Here is an 8,302-nt window from a genome sequence, read left to right as displayed (position 1 = left end):
GAGTATTGTCTGTGTTGGCTGCCCTCACAGCTAACGTGAACTGTGCTGGAATGCTTACATCTCAGCTGGTGAGAGGACTCTGACCAGATGAGGGTGAGGTTTGGGGGGCTCCTGTTTCACTATGGCGAGAAGGGTTGAACAGAAAGACAGGGCCCACAGACCCAGGTGGCTACTCACTCCCATCCACTCCTCAGCGCTCCCTTACCACACCCCAGCAAACTACATAAGCATTGGCCTAGCTGGCTTTTTCCTGTGCTGACTAGCATTCTGGGGAAAGCTGACTTGGTCGGAGTGCAGGAAGCCAGTCTAGATAACACTAATCTGTCTCACTTCCCGGAATGCCTGAGAAGGAGTCTGTCGGTGGCCTCCCAGATCACCCTCATCTTGGCCGGCATCAGGACACAGGAAAGGGCCATTTCAAGGTTCCATCACTGATGTGAAGCTGTTTTCCTCAGGTGACATACACCATCTCCCTGTGGTGGCATAACAGGGTGACAAAAATGGTTTCGTTGTTGTTATTGTGGTTTTTTTTTCTTCTTTTTGTGTTCCCCTCCACCAACAGAAAAGAAAAAAAAAGTGACCAGGACTAACCATAGGCTGTTTGGGACTACACAAAAAGACAAAAGGCAAATAAACCCCAGGACCTGGACCTAGTTTAAAGAGGGCTGGTGGTTCCTTCAGTCCCTGAGGTAACTACGACAGCCGGAGTTGGAGTCTGTAAGATGATGACAGGTGAGAGTCAGTGAGAGCAGTCTCTCAGAGTGGAGTCAGTGAGAGCAGTCTCTCAGAGTGGTGAGAGTCAGTGAGAGCAGTCTCTCAGAGTGGCGTGTCCTCTGATCCTGCTGGTCCTCTATTCAGAAGCGGAGGCTTCAGTTAAAGCTTTATCTGTGTTCTCATGAGCTTATCATCTAGTTACCATGCTAACCACGCCCCACATACACACACACAAATAGACACCTCCACCTCCACCTCCACAACCCCACCCCGGTCTCCAGTAAGAATTCGGTTTCTTTTTGTTTGTTTAGTTGATTGGTGTAACTGTGTGTCAAGTAGCCTAGGCTAGCCTTGAACTCCTGATCCTCCTGCCTCCACCTGTAAGTGCTGGGATTACAGGCAGGCACCACTGTGACCCGCAGCCCAGTTATTAGGACTGCGAATATAGCACACTTGTGGATTTCACTAATGACTGCAGTGACATGGACAGACGCAGATTAACAATGGTCCTTTGCTGTCCTCTGGAAATTGGCTTAAAGGCCTCCGTAGACCTCTAAGTCCCCAGATGCTCCAGTTCTTCATGTAAAAATGACAAAGTAATAAGGGCTCGGAGATACCTCAGATGGAATAGTGCTTACCGGGCATGCATGAGCACGGAATCCAATCCCCAATACTACAAAGAAGAAAAGGTCTTTAATTGCTGGCTGGGCGTGGATGCATACGCCTATAAACTTCAGCATTTAGAAGGTGGGGACAAGACAGGAGCTTTAGGTATTCTTGCTTTATATAGCAAGTTTGAGGCCAGCCTGGTCTACCTGAGACTGTCTCAAAACAAGCAAATAAACAAACAAAAATGAATAATATTTGCAACTACACTACACAAATCTTCCTGTCATCTCTGGTTTACAGTACCTAACGCTATGTACTGCCATGTTGTATTGTTACATATTACATAGTTATTATACTATAGTATGTATGGGATAATGATTACACACACACACACACACACACACACACACACACACACACACACACTACACACACACAATTCTTTCCAGAATACTTTTTAATGTGGTTGATTCTATAGGCAAGAAACCTAGAGCTATGGAATGCTACCATACTTAGTAACACAGGAATATTAATTTTTCACAGAAGCATAACAAATTATGATAAATTAAAGCGGCTTAAAATAGCATTCGAGACTGCAAATGTAGCTCAGCTGGAATAGTGCTTCACTCGCATGCAGAAGGCCCCATCACTACATAAGCTGGGCGTGACCGTGTGCCACTCTGTTCCCAGCACTAGGCAGGAGGGTCAGGAGTTCAAGGTCATCCTTGCCTGTAGACTGAGTCTAAGGACAGCCTGGGACACATACAACTCTGTTTCAAAAGAAATCTTAAAATCATTCAGAGGTCAACCAGGTGACTCAGTGGGTAAGGACACTTGCCACCAAGTCTGACAACCTGAGTTCCCCAGGAACCACATAGTGAAAGGAAGGAAGGAACCAATTCCCAAGAGTTGTCTTCTGACATCCACACTAAAGTGGCGGCATGTGAGTGTACGTGTGTGCCATTTTCAAAGTCAGGGATAATCTTACAGTTTTCTGGGTCAGAAGAGCAGATGGGAGCCTCTGGATTCTCTACTCGAGGCTTCTAGAGGTTAAAGTCATATTTCAGCCAGGCTGGGTCATTAGCAGAAGCCCTGGGGAAGAACTTTGTCACGTGTTAACTGGTTCGGTTCCTCATGCCTGTCTTGCTGAGGTCTCTTTGCTGGCTGTTAGCCAGGGGTCAGTTCCAGCTCCTAGAAACAGCTCTGCAGGTTTGTTCATGGCCTGCTCCTTTTCAGATCCAGTGTCCTGGTTTCAACGTGAAATGTCCCTCGTTTCACAAATGTGTTTAAGTCCTCATTCGCTGGCTGGTGGTGTGTTGAGAAAAGTTATGGAACCCAGAGGAGTTGCAGCCTTGCTGGAGGAAGTATGTCACTGGGGTGGACTTTGAAGCGCTGTAGCCTGGGCCCACTGCTGGTTCTTTCTCTGCTTCCACACTGCCAATGCAAGGTGAGGCCTGCCTCAGGCTTCTGCCGCCACGTCTATCCCATTGTATGGACTGTATCCCTTGGGGAGTGCAAGCCAAAACAAACCCTTTCTACCTAAGTGATGCGATTTTGTGAGCGTATTTTATCACAGGAACAGAAGAGAAACGAGGCCACCAGTGACTGTCCGTGGAGTTCTTTCACGGTTGAGCCCTTTAGACTTTCCTCTTATACCACCAGATAGGAAACAACAACAAACAACCAAGCAAACAAACCTCTCTTTCGCCCTTTCCTGGCTGTGTAGTCCAGACCAGCCTCGAACTCCTAAGCATCCTGCTTCATTTCCCCAGTGCTGGGATGGCAGGTGCACATTATAGGGGGAGTTTTGCTGAGCAATGCTGTCTAAAGTTGGTCTTTACAAATCAAACTTTCATCCAACCTGTAACCAACTCAACACTGTGCTTTGAGGGCATTGAGAACTATGGACTGTGTACTCCACCTGCTCACAATTAACTGACCTATAAAAAAAGATATTGTAATCAATCTTCCTATCCTTTGGACATTCAGTGTTCCCTATTTTTCCTTTGTGACCCATGCATGCCCCTGACTCAGAACAATATTTGTGTGTATGAAATGTGTAGACCAGGCCTAAGACCACTCATTGGATGAAGTAAGGCATGAAAAGCAATATTCCCATGTGTGTACATGAAAACACACACACACACACACACACACACACACACACACACACACACACACTATGGGTTGTGGGAGCGCACAACTGACTCAGCTTCCCAGTTTGAATCTGAAGTCTATTCTGAGTCAATAGAGTTTAAGCTTGTTTGCTCCAAGGCTGTGAGAAAATTCTGATTAGCCCACAGAGTCTCCTTGAAGGACTGTGAGAAAATCCTGATCAGCCCACAAGAAGGAACGCACTATCTAGCTAGATGCAGGCTGCTGATGCCAGCCACAGGTACACTGAGATAGAAAATGAAACTCCCTGCTCCTTGAGGCAAGGCAGGATAGATAGCGGTTGAATGCCTGTGCTGTGCATTGTTCTACCTCTGTCCTTCAAAACTGTATATAAGCTGGCTGTGAAATAAACTCGGGGCTGTCCGGCCTTGACTGGCAGAACTCTTGACTCTTTTCTGTCTTCTTCATTGTCTCTTCAATCTGCACGCCTCTACTCAGCTACCCAGCTGACTGTCGGCAGGCCCGACAGTGGGTATATGGTAATAAGACCTGATTGTGGCTTTGTGTGCTATTCTGAGTCAATATGGCCAAAAAAAGAAATTTCTCCCTTATGAGACTATTGTAAAAGGTTGACTAAGACAAAAGTTCCTCATTCATTTTTGGTACCATATTTGCGGTGCAGTTACTTATAGAGAGGATGGCCATTGTTCAAGATTTCTTTAAGAGCCAGTCCTGATGGCTCATGCCTTTAATTCCATCCTTTGGGAGGCAGCGGCAGGCAGATCTCTGTTATTTCAAGGTCACCCTGGTCTACACAATAAGTTCCATAACAGCCAGAGCTACATAAAAGAGAGATATCCTACAGAGAAGGGGGTTGGGGAGGGAGATTTAATTATACCTTTCTTATATTAGATTACTCTCTTTTAGGTTATAATAGAAGGAATCAAAATGCTTCTGAATAAATCAGGCCTGCTCTTGGACACCAAAAGTTACTTTCTTCTTTTATGTGACATTGTCACAGCATACCATACATTGTCACAACATAACATACATTGTCACATCATACGTTGTCACAACATACCACTATGTGCAATTCACTTTTGCTTTACAGGTGGTAAGTTGGATAATATGCCTTCAACTGTGACAGCCATGGAGCTTTTCATCCTCTCTGGTCTCTGGGTTTATTAAAGAGAAGAAATTTGGGGGTTCTTTAGGATTCTGCCTACTGTAGTCTCTGGAAAGTCAATTTAACAAAAGAATCTTGTAAATGGAGTTGGAGAGATGGTTCAGCAGTTAAGGGTACTGGCTGCTCTTACAACAGAAGACACAGGTCCGATTCCCAGCACTTGCATGGCAGATCACAACTGTCTGTAATTCCAGTTCCAGGGGATCTTACACCCTTACATCAATGGATATAAAATAAAATTAAACAAATTATTTTTTAAAAAAGAATCTTGTAAATGTTTGTTCTATTTGAATTCATCAGTTCCACACTGGAAAATGGTACAGACAGAATCAAAGCTTTCACAAGATACTGTTCATTTTTTTATAATTTCAAACTACTTTATAACACTTTAATGTTATGGAATATTCCATTACACTGTGTGAAGATGTGTCACTGTGACTGGTTAAATAAAGAGCTGAATGGTCAATAGCTAGGCAGGAAGACATTAGGTGGGACTTCTGGGGACAGAGAGGACTAAGGGAGGAAGAAAGGCAGGGACCAGAGCAAGACACTGAGGAAGCAGCATGAATAGTATGAAGAGATGAGGTGATGAGCCACACGACAGAACACAGATTAAAATAAATGGATTAAATTAAGATATTAAGATAAGGCTAGTGGGACAAGCCTAAACTAAGGCTGAGTTTTCATAATTAATTAACAAGTCTCCATGTCATTATTTGGGAGCTGGCAGTACAGAGAGACTTGCTACACTTACTACAAAAGTAAGTTTATAAAGACAATACAAAGTATGCAATAATAGTTAAATGTAATAATAAGCAAAATATAAAAGTTTATATATATGACAACTTTAGATACATTTCCAAAATTAAAAAAAAAAAAAAAAACTATGTGGGTTACTCAAATGAAACTAGAAAGTAAAGATAAACAAGACATACAGTCTGCCTCCAAAGAACTTAGTATTAAGGTGAAAAATGCTATGTGTACAATAACCACAGAGTGGTGGTTTAAATAGGCATGGCCCCCATAGGCTCATGTGTTTGAATGCTTGGCCCACAGGGAGTGGCACCATTAGGAGGTGTGGCCTTCTTGGAATGGGCGTGGCCTTGTTGGAGGAAGTGTGTCCCAGTAAGGGCGGACTTCGAGGCCTAGTGTGGTTCAATCTCTTTCCTGCTATCTCTCAGCAACTTCTCCAGCACCATGTCTGCCTGCATGCTGCTGTGTCCCACCATGGTGATAATGGACTGAACCTCTGAATTGTAAGCCAGCTTTAATTAAATGTTTTCCTTTATAAGAGTTTCTGTGGTCATGTGTCTCTTCACAGCAATGAACACTGACTAAGACAGTAGTAACATGAAGAAAGGCAGGCATTGCCAACAGTTCAGAGGGGAAACACCATTGGATCACAAAGAGCTCTTAGAAAAAGCAAATGGATACAAAGATCCAGGTTTGATTTTGTTTTTTCAAGAGCAAATTAAGAGAAATGTGCTGGAGGAATTTAAAAAAAAAAAAAAAAAAAAAAAAAAAAAAAAAAACCTCCAGAGTTCATTAAAAGAGGGAGGAGGCAAATCTCTAGCTTGATTGTCCTAGGCTCTACAAAATGATAGGCATACTTCACGTAAACTTGAAATCACAGGTCAATGTCAGCGAAACAAGGCAGAGGAAACTGCCCTTGGAGTTGTAGGACAAAACAAAAGCATTAAGAACAGTGTCTTTGGAAGGCTGTACCTTCTTTCCCCATATCCTTCCCGGCTTCTTACATTCTTGGTTTGTTTTGAATTTTTGAGACAGGGTCTTACTATGCAGCCTTGGCTGTCCTGGAAATAGCTGTATAGACCAGGCTGTTCTCAGACTCAGCGATCCCCTGCCTCTGCATGGATTAATTTAGAGATCCACCTGCCTCTGTTGACATTCAAGACATGTGCCACCAAGCCTGACTCTGCTCTTGATTTTAAAGCACCAAAGATCTTGGACTGGAAAGGGCTCAGCAGTTAGAAAGCATGTACTGCTTTTGCAGAAGACCTTAGTTCAGTTCCAAGCACCAGGCAGGACAGCTCACAGCAGCCTCTGACCCAGCTCCAGGTAGATCCAATCGCCTCTGGACTCTTGCTTCTGCAAGGCACAACAATCACATGCACAAGCCACACTCAGCACACACAGACAGCTACATAGTTAAAAATATAAAGATAAAATCTTTAAAGCACCAAAGGTCTCAGGAAGCGGGAAAGTTTCAGGTGGGGTGAAGGGTTCAGTGGGAAAGAACATGTGCTGTCTAGGAGTGAGGACTTGAATTCAAATCCACAGATTCCATGTCAGAAATGCCAGGTGTGCTCTCATTTACTTGTATGCCCAGCCCTAATGGGCAGGGTGGTGGCAGGGGACAGAGACAGGAGGATGACTGAGACTTGGTAGCTGCCAGCCTAGCTCTAGGTTCAGTGAAAGACCCTGTCTCAGGGGAATAAGACAGACAGCAATAGAACATGACACCTGACATTCTCCTCTGGCCTCTATGTGAGCACACACACACACACACATGCACACGCACACGCACGCATGCACACATGCACACGTAAGAAAGTTCCATGGATACCACCAGCCAGGTGCTGGCTTGACAAACTGCTTCCTCTCCAATCATTTTCTCTTACTCCATTCATTCATAAAGCATTCTTTCTCTTTTGGAAACCTTGGTGGGTGGTACATGGTGAGACATTCATGAGTTTGGGGCTTCATACTTTCCAGTGTGAACTTTCTGAGCTGCTTTGATTGTCAGAACTGCCACCCACCCGCCAGATGAGAGCGTGCACAATGCTCCTGCTTTGTAGTTCAGTCATGCCCCTCCCTATCACATCCTCTTAATAGCTGCTTTTGCTGATTAATGCTCTCCCCAACTATGAACCTACTGTTTTTCCAGGATTTATGGAGTCAGATTACATGGGGGAGGGAAAAGGAGATTTAATTTTCCCCATGAACTTAAAATCTGGAAACAAAGACACACTCAGCCTCTTCCAACAAAATCTTTTTTTTAACTCTACAAAAAGCAAATAATAAACGGTTTCAAGTAACTCAATCATGAGATTTTGGGTTTTTTTTTACTCAATTTCCTAGCAGATTGAGAAATAAGACACCTCTCCTTCAGAACCCTCAGCAGCAATCTGCTCCCAAGCCAGAAGAGAACAAAATATGTTCTTAGCTGAAGTGATCAAGTGTTTTAGCGAAGGAGACACAAGCTCAACAAATACACCAGCAAGAGCTTGGTTGACACTAGAGAAATCTGTGGATCTCGCCACACCCCAAGCGAAATGGTCATGGCTTCATCCCACAAGAGTTCCTTCTACCAGTAGGCTACATAACCAGTAGCCTGCGTGTGTGTTTGTGTGTCTGTGTCTGTGGGTGGGTGTGTACCTATCAGGTAAACCTATCAGGGAGCTCATCCCTGGAGAAAACTGATTTTCTCTCCTTCAGCATCCATTGACTATCTGTACCTCTTCAGCTAAGGTCAGATCTGCAAAAATTCTTTTTTGAAAAGGATTTACTTATTTTTACTTTGTGTATATGGTTGTTTTGCCTGCATGTATATCTGCGCACCATATGCATGCAGTGCCCAAAAATGCCAGAAGAGGGTGTCAGATCCCCAGGAACAGACAGTTGTGAACTACCATGTGGGTGCTGGGAATTGAACCT

Source organism: Peromyscus leucopus, chromosome 1 (assembly GCF_004664715.2).
Source record: "Peromyscus leucopus breed LL Stock chromosome 1, UCI_PerLeu_2.1, whole genome shotgun sequence".
In the NCBI taxonomy this organism is placed as follows: domain Eukaryota; kingdom Metazoa; phylum Chordata; class Mammalia; order Rodentia; family Cricetidae; genus Peromyscus; species Peromyscus leucopus.
The sequence above is the reverse complement of the archived record's forward strand: the minus strand, read 5'-3'. Positions refer to the sequence as shown.